Source organism: Rhipicephalus sanguineus, chromosome 10 (genome assembly GCF_013339695.2).
Source record: "Rhipicephalus sanguineus isolate Rsan-2018 chromosome 10, BIME_Rsan_1.4, whole genome shotgun sequence".
NCBI lineage: Eukaryota > Metazoa > Arthropoda > Arachnida > Ixodida > Ixodidae > Rhipicephalus > Rhipicephalus sanguineus.
In genome coordinates, this window is record NC_051185.1 from 40,024,526 (window position 1) to 40,038,488 (window position 13,963).

The 13,963-nt window shown below is 44.9% G+C and overlaps 1 long non-coding RNA gene across 1 annotated transcript; it reads right to left on the reverse strand.

Annotated features, from left to right (window-relative positions):
* Window positions 1-338: 338 nt before the first annotated feature.
* Window positions 339-5,980, reverse strand: LOC119372629 (uncharacterized). The gene is made up of 3 exons (XR_005179601.1): window positions 5,931-5,980; window positions 3,062-3,200; window positions 339-450 (listed from the first exon to the last, which is right to left on the reverse strand). It is a non-coding gene; the product is annotated as an uncharacterized LOC119372629 (long non-coding RNA).
* Between the last annotated feature and the right edge of the window lie 7,983 nt (window positions 5,981-13,963).

Below are 13,963 nucleotides of genomic sequence, written 5' to 3' on the forward strand. Positions count from 1 at the left end.
AGAACGATCATGATGACAATGGTTCTCTTGAGAATAGTGAAGCCGTAACCATGCAGCCTCTCATGCACCCCAAAAAGCATGCCGGTTGACGGGCTATTCTGATCTTTGCTTTGATCAGCGCATGGCGGCACACGTCACAGGTCGAGTCACTAATCTGTGAACCTGTCACTCACCGAGCCGAACACCTTCGTTGCATTTGCTCCACTGTTCCAGATTTCGACTATAGGTCCTACAGGTATGTTATTTAGGTGTAGATCGTGTATCTTCTTACTCAGATATGGGTACTTGACCGGAAGTGCAGTGCGATGCTTAAGGCTGAAAGGGCAAACTATGCCGTCATGAGCGGACCACGAAAAAAATCCTGTACAATGAGTTCTTCGCGGCCCTCTATACTTATGTGGATAGCAATCACCGTAGATCATCCAGTCTACATGTGCTTTCACTGGGTGCCTGTAAGAAGAAAACAAAAATGTGATAGCACCCTGAATTTTTGGTCCAGAAGCAGATCATCCCTCTCAGCAGAGTTATGGCCAGTATAAAGTTCCCATCCACCCATAGTTGGATACTTCAGAATCCCTGTTAATAAAAATTGTCTAGATATTTATTACGCCGCATTGCTTTTTCATAAACACTGAATCTGGAAAACGAATCAAGAAGCCGTACTCCTTGGCCAACGCCGAATGCCCAGTTCTAATATATGTGAATCACGCATCCGTTTTGCTATAAGACAACCAATAGTATCTCTCCTCAAGCGTAGTAATTATTTAGGACCTACGTTTCTGATATTATAAATACTGCAATAAATTTGTGGCGGTGCAATCGAATCATTCAGTTCCCATAGCCTCAGTAATTCTACGTAGTGCGATGAAACAGAAAAAAAATGCAGACTCCGAAGTATAGTACTCCACCTACAAACAAAACAAAATCAAACGGTGTGTCTGCATATGGCCTGTAAGAAGCGTTCTTTTACATTGTTTATCGAATAAACATCACCTATAAAGAAAACTAAGCAGCTGACGAAAACTTCATCCTATGGTCGAAAGCGAGAAAAACGCTTTTCTGAGGCGATCGCTCCACCATCTGCGTGGCACTTGGTACAAACAGATAGCAGAGTGGTTATGGTAAATATCAGTTGTGCCGAAGCCCACAAGAAAAGGTAGTTATAATTCGTTAACACGTAGGGTTGCTGCTTGCAACGTTCTTCATTTCGCTACTGTGGAACATTTCAGTGCCAGCAAGCAGATACATCAGTGAGACATAGACTGAAGCATAGCACACAATAGTGCAAATACGTATCTGCCTTCCTCTGGACTGCTAGCGCTAGAACGTTTAACTTAAAACAAGATAGAGGGCATAGACAAAATTCCAGTCCAATTTTAAAACGCCAGCAGCGACCTAACGGTTGTTGCCTCATTTTGAATGTGAAAGTGGCAATAAGGGAGCCAGTTAAGTTTTAATATTTTACGTGCCACAACCATGATCTCATTAGAAGGCACACCAAAGGGAGTTTATTGGTACTGACCACCTGATATTCTTCAACACACACACAAACATACTAATGCAAACAATTGGCCGCGTATCTGCGTGCTCCGCTGCAAATGCCGTGTAAAGACGATAGAGGAGGCGCTGCGTGCGATATGGACGCCATCTGGCAATACGTCAAGAAACATGAGCTTGTGCAGAGTGTTTCCTTCCTCCGTGGCAGAGGGCGTTCGTCAGCACGCATAGGCATTTTCAGCGCAGCCGCATTTTCAGCACAGCTTAAGAAACTAGGGTCTTTAAAATTGCGTATCTATGTATTTTCTATTAAAGGAACACACCACCTCATACTTACCTAGTGATGTTGCGCCTCAGATATGCGCAATATTTACTTTTTGATCGACAACGTTCACAAGTATGAACAGCCGTATCAGTTCAAGATGGGTGAGCGGTAAGCAAGTGGTTCAACTTTGGCCGGGTCGCTGAATCGGGTGACAGAGACAAACAGAAAGACAGGCAGAGAGACAGACAGACCAAAATTTCTGCGTTTAAGTTCCCCAAGAAAGACTATCGTCTTTAAAAAATATTATTCACATGGCCCTGTTCTAAGTGCGTTCCCCTCCTGAATGCCGTTTTATGCTACAATCACATATTTGTGCTGCGGGAAGGTAACCAAGGGCCTCCAAGATTTGCCGTTTCTCAGACATGTCATATTCGGTCAATAGCGTTAGTGGACAGGTTTCACTGTGTGTACAGTAAGTGATGGATGCGAAAGGCCTGATGTAAATAGGGCTCTCGGATGTTCGCGCCAATTTTTTTTCTATGGCGATATTACAGTGAGCTGCAGGTCAAGTGGACAGACCTCGCTTCTTCGCGATTACGCATCACACTTCGGCACTTTCTGCACTTATCATAAAGAAAGGTGTGCTGTATTGCAAGGCCATATGCACTAATAAAACACCACGTGGTAGTGTATTTCACAATCTCCCTAAAGCCACGCACACGCAATCGCGGACCTCGCGGGGAGCCTGCCCTTGTTCGTTTTTTTTTTTTGTTTGTTTTTTTACTGCTCGAAGTGCTTCTTTATTTTTAGTGGGCCGGAGGTGAATAGTGGGACTTGCCCAATATCTGTGGGCACATACCCATTTGGCTAGTTATAGACAGCCTCTCCACTTTTTTCAGTGCACTTTAGGTGAGTAATGGGGACTGCTCCATTTTCGTGGCCCATACACACATGGACCTTCGTTGCGCTCCTCAAGGATTAACCTTGACCTTAAACAGCTCCTGTGCAAAAAGCAAAAGTAGTCCTGGATTGAGACAAACATACAATCCTTCCATCAACACGGCCATCTCTATTGATGTCCTGTATTTCCTGTCTGTCCATTTAAGCCTTCGAAATTTTTTTCTTATGTTACCCCTGTAATAGCATATTCGTATACATTCTGCCAATCCAACTTTCATCCACGGCCATTTCATCCTATCTGTTAGTTCAATCTGGTCTCTCGTACAACCAGTCTCTTGTTCTAGAACAAAGAGCAATTGGCCCATTAATGAAACAAGGACAAATATTAAGTTAGCTTACTTTTTCAGATTATTCTCTTGATGCAAGCTGTTGCAAGCACGTGTGAGGCTCCAGCTGCTGATTTTACCTCCTCGTGTATTATTCTCTTTATTAATGTATCTTGCAGCCACTTGATTCAAATTCACTCGAAAGGAGCCGGCTGCGTTGGATTAAAGAGGAAAATGTGCAAGCGTTACGCCAAATGTAGCATATATGGAACAAAATGGAACAAAATCATAGCAAAAACGCGCAAGTAAATTTTGACCGCACGTCGAGCGAATTAGTCAATTGATTCGTACATGGACCAATCTACTCAGCTTTAATATTGCAACGCTCCGCGCAGGGACGTGGAGGAATAAATGCAAGCTGAAACTTTTCATTGATAAGTTCAGGGGCTTATCCAGGGAGGCGGAGGGTTCGCTCTTCCTAAACCAAATGTCAGTACCCCCCGCCTTTTCCGCACCCCATCAGTCCATGCTCTGCGTCCTTCGTCATGGAAAAAGTTGTTTGAACCAGTCAACCAACAAGCACTAGGAAAAGACTGATATATGCAAGTGCAAACTGTCAACTTAGTTATAATAGCAGGGATGCGACTGGCTTTATACATAGACGGGTGTAACGTAGCTTGAAAGACACGTCTACGCATCAAATCGGTCTGTTGTCTCCCAATGAAATACAGCTGAAAGTTTGCTCTTGCATATGTTTTTTCTCCTACAGTGCTCGCTTATAAAGTTGTGCGCGAAAAAATTTAAGGACACTTTGTAAATTCCAAAGTGTGTTTCGCGAAAGCCTGGGGCCATTCGACTCCGCTGACGGACGCCGCCGCTGAGTTGCGCAACAGTTGCACAACGCACGTTGCAAGGAGCAATGCACAACTATTGCTACGCGCTGCTGTACTTTCGGGTGATTGCTAAGAGAGTGTGAGGGGGAGAGGCCACAGCTGGCACTGTGCCAGGGCACGGACGGACGTGGTCAGACACCACGAGTATAAAACATTAAAGGCTTTCGCGTTAATAACTGTCATCATGAACTCTTACCAACACGCCCTATTTAGCACCCTTCTAAGTCGTTCGTCAGGTTGCCTGATCGAGACGCACATTGTTCTCTAACCTTCATGCTGCCTGTCGGCCAAATTTAGCTTCTTGCAGGAAAAACGAACAAGGTGGAATGGGTGAAATGGTGCGGGATCCCGGCACTAACACTCTCGTTCAGACCTTGGAAATCGTCCAGAATCCTACTGCACATTTTATCCATTTATTCTATGCACGCACATCTGGTGTATCATCCAGGAAAACAGTTTGAGGCATTTCACTTCTTTGTTCAAGCAGGAAAGTGCTTACTGAAATCAATGAATAAATTCGAAGCGTGGCCACCCGTTAAGCTTTTATTCTCTTTTTCATGTGGGAATCGAACAGTGCAATTAGCTGTTTTCATTACAATAACGTCTGAAACAAAGAAACAAAAAAACAACACGGGCCCCCCGCCCCCAACCTTCACGTACGTGAGTGCTCGGATCCGACGTTGGCAACGTCACATAGGCACCTTGAGAGCAAGTATAGTATGCTTGCAGCCTTACGTAACGTTCAGGCTCATTGAAATGCGTTATCTCAAAAAGTGCACAACGCATTAGAACAAAGTATCTAACGATAATGTGGCTCACGAAACTTTGATAGCTGCTTGAAAATTTAAGTTGCAACTATAACGTTCCGATTTTCATGGAACCTACTGATTTCCAACAAATAACAAAGTGGCTCATGAAATGTTAGGAAATAAATGACCATTTTTAACGAAAGAAACATTCTGTCACTGAAAAATCCAAGAGTTCTAATTGAACGCACTTCGCCACTTGCCTCACGAACATGTACTGCTTTGATTTCGAGATGCTAAAAAGTCCACCGCGGCAAAACAGTTAGACTTGCCCGCCAGCTGCAGTATTGATTATAACAAAAACACGTTTGGTTACAGTTTTACAGCAGCTTATTTCCACTTACTATCAGAACCCTACAAAGTATAGTCAACACCCGCTCGTATTCAGCGTCAACCACAACCGAGTGGACGGAGGCAGTCCAACAATAACGAATCGTGAAGACGAGAGCAATTATACATACCGCTGTTAATTATGCACGGGAGAATCTGGAATGAAGACGTAGAAGACGAAATGCACATTACGACAACAGCACAAGCATGGCATATTGAGAACAACATCCATGCTGTGTTAGTTCTGATAACCACGCTAAAGTCGTCAGGAAAAAATACCGTTTTATGACGCTATTTCTCATTATGTTTTATGAGCGCATGGGCTGATATGGCCAAATGTCCTCCGACCAAAAGGCTCACATTTTTCTCGAGTAGTTGTAAAACGTTTAAAGTAGAAGACTAAAACGCATTAGTTTGTCCTATATATGTTGGTTGACGAAGTATCTAATAATTTAGGCATTGGTAAATAATATATCATAAACCATAACCACATTACTGGTAAAAGTACAAATCTCTCACAACGCAAAATTTGCCTCAGGAAGTTTAAAGCGGTCGAAGGTTAATTAGAAGGCTGCACGCCTCTATTTTTGTATTAGCAGCGCTCTCGAAGCGCGAATGCCAACGTCTTTTGAATTGATATAACAGATATTATACTTTCGTTTTTGGGTACTACAATGTTGTTTATACCATTTTAGTTTGCAGTATGCTTTGATAATAAGCTTTTCTTTTGCGCGCTTTAGAATAGTGCTATTTATAGTATTGATAAATTATATATCCATATTGTTATTCACGTAGACGTTTGTACACTGTGCGGTTTATGAGCAAACAACGCCCAATCAGGAGCAAAGCCTCTTACTAAGAGACAATATTTGCAAAAAATGAATTTCAAAACTATTTACTACTGTATTCTCACCCATAGTAAGACGATCTCCTGGGCGTAGCTTAGTTGCATCTCTGTGGCTCTGGCAAATGCACAAGAAAAAGGGATCTGTTACCACCGATCAATTCGCATTTATTTCCTCGTTTTTCGTTTATGCTTTCTATAAAGTATGGTCATTTCAACAAGCCACACACAGGCAGACAGCCTTGAGCCTTGCTAATGTGACATCGAGTACACCCGGTCAGTTTTGTTGATCACGAAACTAGGTAGCGAGGATATAAATTTTATAACAAAAATAGCTGTTAGCGTCTAACGTATTGAAACCGACTACGAAAGAATATATGATACGCATAAACTTCTGCATGCTCACGAACATTTAGTCCATTGTTGTGACCGTACCTCATGCACAGCATTATGTCAGAAAGCAACGCAGTGAAAAAATCACACCATCTCCGGCTAAAGGGGACCTGAGGCGATGCGATGCAGCGTTTCGGCACGTAGAGCCCGCGTTTCAGAGGGGGAGTGGAGAAGGGGAGGGGAGAGTGGAAGGGGAGAGAGGGAAGTGGGGAGGGCATGTGGAGAGGGGGAGGGAAGAGAGGGAATGTGGAGAGGGTGAGGAGGTGTGTGGAGAGAGCTTGCGCATGCGCAGTAAGGGTGGTCACACCGCACACCACCACCACCGGATTGAACTCCGCTATAAGATGCTTCACATCTAAAAAATCGGCTCTGCTTCCCGTGAATTCCACTTGCCGCGAGTTGAATGTCGCGCAAATGGCAGGCATTGGAGGCGTCAGTGTGTAATTTCCAATCGCTTCACAGATTTTTTTGTTAAAACGGTGATTGGTTTACCCCACTAACTTGCATGTATTGTGTCTCTTCTCTCTTTCACTTTTAGTTATCCCCAAGTATACACAAGGTAGGACAGTAATAAATGATCAGTTTGTAGTCTGCGCAGGTCTCTGCATCGCTGCACCTGTTTTCGTCTGCGCTTTAATCCTAAGATCGTGAACCTTTTAGTAGCCCTATCAACCACTCTACCAAAATTACGTTATGATTATGAGACATGCCGCAGCAGGAGACACCGTCTTGTGTTTCACTGCTTGGTGCTCACTTAACGCACGCCGAGCTTCTCTGCATTTTTCTCCTATCTAAATGCAGCCGAAGCAGCTGTGTCCTCCAAACTTTCCAGCGCGACATCAGAGCCGTTAATTCTAATGACCTGGCATCATAGGTCGGCAAACTCAGTCATGAACCGGCTCACTCAGGCTCACTCAGACTCTGACCGAGCCGCGAGTTTGAGTGAGTCCGAGCGAGTAATATTTTGGTAATTGGACTTTGATTGAGTCCGGTTGAGGAAAATTTTGGTGAGTCTCAGTATGAGTGAGCCCAAGCGGAAAATATTTTCCTTGAGTGATTCTGAGCGAGCTCCACTTTTCTTGCAGACCTATGCAGACTTCAGCATTATACGGCTCACGCTTATACTCACGTGTTCTTAACGTACTTCAACGCACTAGCGTTCACACGCCATCTCAATATTGACTGATCAGATGTATGAGTTACAGAGGGTTGGGGGAAGGGGTGCCACGACCTTTCCCCTTCAACACCCCCCCCCCCCCCGCAGTCTCTTATACACGCAGATCTTGATAAAATACATCGTGGGAGCCGGGTCTTTCAAGAAAATGTCCTGTCTGGATTGAAGCCACTGATAACTCGTGTTTGAAAGTACAACATCCAAAGGCGCCACGTAGAGCACCGATTATGGGACATATTGGTGTTAAAGAGCAAGAGCATTGACACCATGGTCAAAAAGCTAATTATATGCTAACCGACCCAAGAGCCGCCTAACTAGGACTCACTCAGACTCAGATCGAGCCGTGAGTCTGAGTGAGTTCAGGTGAGTGATATTTTGGTGAACTTGAGTCCGACTAAGCCCGGTCGAGAAAATCTTTAGTGAGTCTGAGTCTGAATGAGTCTGATTAAGAAAACTTTTTGAGACTGATACTGAGTGCGCCCTTAGCACAAAATGTGTTTCTTGAGTGAATCCGAGAGAGATCCATATTTTTTGCCGACCTATGCCTGGCATGAATGCGAGGTGTATAGCTGGAATACCAATGCTGTCTCCAAGAAATCGTTACTTTATTGATAAGGAATGTGTTGAGATGAAAGCCCGCACACGACATGCCATTCCGATCATTTTAAAAAGTCGTGCATAATCTTTTAAAAGCGTTTTTACAAAGGCTATTGTGCGACATGCCATATTGGCAGCCATCGTTTTCATCACACTCAGCCACATGTTTCGTACTTACACGTATGACCGGTGACGATACTTGAACTGGTTCTGGAAACCGCTGATTATACTAATGCGACACTAATAAAAGCATGAGCTTCAGACTTACATTGTGGACCGGCTTGCAATCTAACGTTTCCAGCGTTCTATAGCTTTTGATAAATACATGAGACAAAATGCAGAGACACATCCGACACAGGACGCAACCTTTACTTGTCCATGCTCTTTATTGTTGGTTACGAAGCATCTTGCTTCCTAATGCCACCACGCTTTATATTCCATGTTAGCGTCATCTTTCAGAATAGCCCCCCGCTGACGTAGAAATGACAATCTCAAAATACAATCGTGGTCACAGCAAAAAGACATGTAATAAAAAAAAAACCGTAGTTGGGCCTATAATGTCACGAGGTCTCGTTGAACTATGCGCAATATGTGCCGTAAATCTTGCATTAAATGTTCTTCCCGGTATCGGCTGCAACAAGCTGTTGCAGGCGCGCACGACCACTACGGTTCTGAGAAGCAGAATAGTTTCCATCGAGAATATAGCCCATGTGTCGCCTTCGTCACAAAAGCTATCACTCTGTAAGTTGTAACGCTGAATAATGGCATCGTTTCGATGTTTCATATCGTAGCTCGAAGAGTGCCCCACGTGTTCACCTCGAAGTAGTTCCCTCATAAAAAACGTTTGTCTGGAGCTTCGGTTCACTCGTCAGCTGAAAATGTGGGCATCAGGAGATCTTCAGGAACATAGAAAAGACATCGGCTTTCAGTCCTGTTTCTTTTACAGGATGATCATTCCCCGGCACTTTTGATGCAAACGTTGCAAACCACTCCAGAGGCTGCATCAGCAATAAAGGTATGGTTAGTTACGCACACCTCACTACTCGCCATAGGGCTCCCTCTCTTAACTGATCCTTCTCTCTATTGAATGAAATATTCCGTCCCTCCAGCCACAAGATATATCCAGAACTAACAGGGACAGTTCGACGAGTTGGTGTATATTCATAGTTCAAGGAAACACGAAAAAAACAGCACAGAGGAACGAAGGGGACAGGATGGCGCGCTCGTCCGGTCCATTTCAATCATCTGTGCTGTTGATTTTTCCCACTCTCTTAAACTATGAAGTTACATCCAGCATGACGCAGACCAGTGCCTCTGAACTGGTAATTCCTTCGACCGCATATCTACTACCTAAATGGAGCATAACATCTCCTCAACATTTCTCATACGAAGGCGTTAATGTACTCGTATGTTTGGCATTGTGTCGCAAAAGTCGCGGCGCAGCGACAGCTATTGCCTAATGAACGTGTTTACGAAACTGTCATAGATAGTAGATGATTCGAGTATTGAAATCCTGCGCGACTGACGATGCCTCTGTGAAAGGCATTTCGGTGACATTGAATATTTGCAGCGCATAAAAAGAAAACGCCGACATAGAAGAGGACACGAGACGACACACGAGCTGCAATGAGCTATGTCAGGCTTCTGCAGTGACAACTTTGTTTCCTGAAAAATGGTAGCAAACGTCCTTTGTGATGTATAAGAAGCACTTGGCAGGATCCAAATCTCATAGCAGATTGTTTACGATGCATCCTGCTGACCACGCAGGATGCCGTGAAGGCAGGGAAACATTGAAGTTACTGCACCGCAGAAGTAGGAGCTGAAGTTTACTGTTGTGGATTATCGTCACCACGAACAAAGACGACCTGCAATGAGCATTTCGCAAACAGCCCAGGGCAAGTAGTCACAAAAATGTCACACGCATGGAGACTCCCACATGTGCATGTATTGCAGACGACTCGAGGGGCGACTCACTGTGAGCGTTGTTTCGATGCCATGGCAAACAGTGACTTCACTTCATATTCTAAAAGGGGCTGCGTGATATTTCGCACATTTTAGTTCAAGATTGCAAAGCAGCAAGATATTGAAAACCAAGAAATGCAACGAAATTTTACATCTGTCATATTTGATAAGATGCCAGTGAAATTCGTATGGTTCAGTCATGCGTCGGCCTGCTATGCCAAGCGCCCTAAAGACGTAGCACGTGCTTCGGCATTTAGGCATCGGCTGCGCCACAGGCTCCTTCACGACAAGTCAACTAGAGAGCATGTGGAATAATCAAGCTAGAAATCATTTACCATTAATCTGGGAAACCTGAACTAAATCATAGTTACGCTCTTATTTGCAACTTTGATTTATTCAATAATGAAGAACATAAATACAGAAAATGGACATACGTATTCGTAACAAGACAAAGGTTTAAGCATGCAAAAGCAAATAATAGAAAACGTGGTCTAACTATAAAAGCAACTGTCAGCAAAAAGGGATTCCTTTTCGTGTAGCAAAACCGAATGGTGGCTAACAAGCCGGTGTCTTCTTCTTTTTTATGTTCCAGGCCTCCGTTATTCCTCAGCTAAGCGCGGGTGTTCTCCTAGTTTGGGGGTCTCAAACTCACCTCTGCTAGCGGGGCGCAGTCAAGAAATTTAATCCCCCAAGGGCCGGGACAGTGGAGAAGGTTGAAGCGTGGAGGTAGGAGGAGGGGGAAAAAATGTCGTCTGACGCTGCAATTTGAAAGATAAAATTTCCCATACCTCACATATGGATAATTTCTGAAGGTGACTTGGCGTCAGTATTCATGAAACATATCGATACTCATCTCTACAATGACTCAAATCTTGACGCCGATTCTGAAATATAGAGATTTTGTTTCACGGTTATGTTTCAGTACACGGTGACTCCATGGGGTGCTCCACAAAGAATCGTACTAGGCGACTAAATAATGCGAGTACCAATTCAAAAAAGTCACAAAATTTTATTCTTGTGAAGCCGCGGGCTGCTAGTAAAACAGGCCGCTGTTTGAGACCCCTGTCCTAATTAAACGCACGTTTACGCCACGTCCTGACTGGCCACCCTTCGGCTTTGCTACATAATAAGGAATCTGCTTCAATCATCAATCATAAGCAAACGGCGCTGGAACGGGCTTTATTGACGCAAGTAGCACTTGAGAAAGAGGCTTATAGGCGCTGAAAGCGGGCGGCGAAAACTGACACAAGAATCGCAGTGTTTACGCCGACAGCTCGCGCCAGGCCTGTAGCCAGGAACTTTTTTCGGGGGGGGGGGGGCACTTGCTGAGAACCATGACTATTTGAGAAAAACGCCTATTGTCATTAGTTATTTTTGGTACAAATACCTACTTCAACAAAATCAAAATGGGGGGGGGGACTAGCACCCCCCCTCCTGGCTACGGGCCTGGCTCGCGCACAGCGCTTCCTGCTAAGGTAGTGTTCCACTACGGCATATTGTTCTTCCGGCCTACAATACGCCGGCGACAAAGGGAAGCCATCTTGGCGAGTCATGAAGATGAGAAAAGGAACGGCTCTTGGTTGGCCTTAGGCGACTCACGTGAACTGTCTCGCGACCAAGGCGGCGCCTGTTTGTAATGACTTGACCGGCTCCCTCACATATGTTATGAGATCAGCGTTCCACGATGCGATAAGGACAGTGATACTAAGGAGCAAACTTGGAGGACAGGCCAGGGTAGCGGAAGGGCGGTCGCAGCCAACGGCGAAAGTCTGGACGTGCTGGTCGCGATCATGGCGTTCTTTTTCGAGGCCATAATTTTCCGAGGTGAATGAGCGGGCCAGCTGACGACACTCATGCTGTACAATTTCAGGAACAGATATGAATTCGGCGATGTCCGGACGATACGGCCAAATAGTGTCAAGAGTGGTGCATGGTTCACGGTCATATAAAAGAAAGAAAGGCGAGAAACCTGTTGCTTACTGCGTCGCGGTCTTGTATGCATAAGTTACGAATGAGAGAACAACATCCCAGTTGTATTGTTCAGAACTGCCATACATCCCGAGCACGTCTCCCAGCGTTCGCTTAAAGCGCTCTGTTAGACTTTTGGTCGGCGGCTTGTAGGCTGTAGACATGCGTTGAACCGTGCGACACGAGCGAAGGAGTTAATGAAGAACTTCGAATAAAAAATTGGCCGCGTATCTGCGTGCTTCGCTGCAAATGTCGTCTAAAGACGATAGAAGAGGCGCTGCGTGAGATATGGACGCCATCTCAACAATACGTCGGGAAACATGAGTGCTGTGTTGCGGGCTGGTAGTCCCGGTGCAGCGGCAGGCGAAGACCGGCGGTGACCAACGCGACCGGCAGGGACGCCAGCCAGCCCGAACACGCGGTTTGGCGCGAAGCGCCGAAGCAGAAGAAACGTCCGCACTCAAAGAGTACTCTTCACACACTCTTGTATTTACACGTCGCCTGGGTAAAACAGGAATGCCAGAGCGGCGCCCCATGGCATTCGTACAGTGCAATACTGAACCGAAACCGAAACACAACAGTGAGCTCGTGCAGATGGCACGGAGGAAGGCAAGTTTCAGCGCAGTCGCATTTACAGCGCAGCTTAAGAAATTGGGGTCTCTAGAATTACGTATCTATGTATTTTCTGTTAAAGGAACGCACAAGCTAATACTTAGTGATGTTGAGCCTCCGATATGTGTAATGTTTGCTTTTTGATCAACAATGTACACAAGTATGAACCTAGTCAGCCGTTCAAGATGGCTGGCACTTGGGCAAGTGGTTCAACTTTAGCCGGGTGGCTGAATCGAGTGACGTGCCGACAAACAGAAAGACAGACAGACAGAAAGACAGACCAAAATTTCTGCGTTTAAGTTCCCCAAGAAAGACTATCGTCTTTAAAACACAGGCCCTCTGTCGCTTGGCAGATCGCGTGGTGCACCATGACGCAGAACGAAGCGACATAACACGAAGTTGGCCACGCCTGAGCACCAGCAGAAGGTAGCGGAGCTGTTTCGGCGTATCTCGTGAGATCGTCTACAGCGACAATTTATTTATTTATTTATTTATTTATTTATTTATTTATTTATTTATTTATTTATTTATTTATTTATTTATTTATGATACCTCAAAGGCCCCTAAAGAGAGGGGTTTTACATGAAGGGTGGGCATATCTACAAAAACAGTTCTATGATGCGTCCCTTGATGTCAGGTTGAAGAATGAGGAGGCATGGGAGACCGTCTGAGCTTGAGGGGGGTATACGGTCTTTTCGTAGTTGCTCCGGCTTGAGTGGCGGTGTGCGGGAGCAGTGAGATCGGCTTTGGGGTGACTTGTGAAAGAATTTATGAAAGAGAGAAAGGTGGGCGACTCGACGGCGTGATACAAGGCTGGGAAGGTTGGCTTGGGATTTCAGTTTCGATGAGCTAGACTTGTCGGAATAGTCCGAAAAAATGAAACGTACGGCACGGTTCTGTACCGATTCAAGCATGGTAATGTGGTTATGTTGGTATGGCTCCCACAGGGCACATGCATATGCGAGCTTCGGCCTTACTAAGGAGCAGTAGGTTAGAGGTTTGGCGAAGAGGGGTGCTAATCAGATATTACGTCGCAGGAAACCAAGAACGCGATTAGCAGAATTTGTTATGCTGGTTATGTGGGTGTGCCATGATAGATCAGAAGTGAGATTAATTTTTAAATACTTGTAGGTGTTAACAGCGAATATTAAAGAGCCACATATTATATAATCGTGAGCAGGGTATGACTTCTTTCGATTAAAAGTGAGAAGGGAGGATTTTCATGCGTTTAATGAGATGAGCCACTTGCGGCACCAATCTTCAATTTGACTGAGGTCAGATTGTAGGAATAAAGCATCGTTATTATTGTTAATAGGGCGGTATAGCACGCAGTCGTCTGCAAACAATCGAATCCCGGAAGAAATGTTAGTTGGAAGATCGTTAACGTATATGAGAA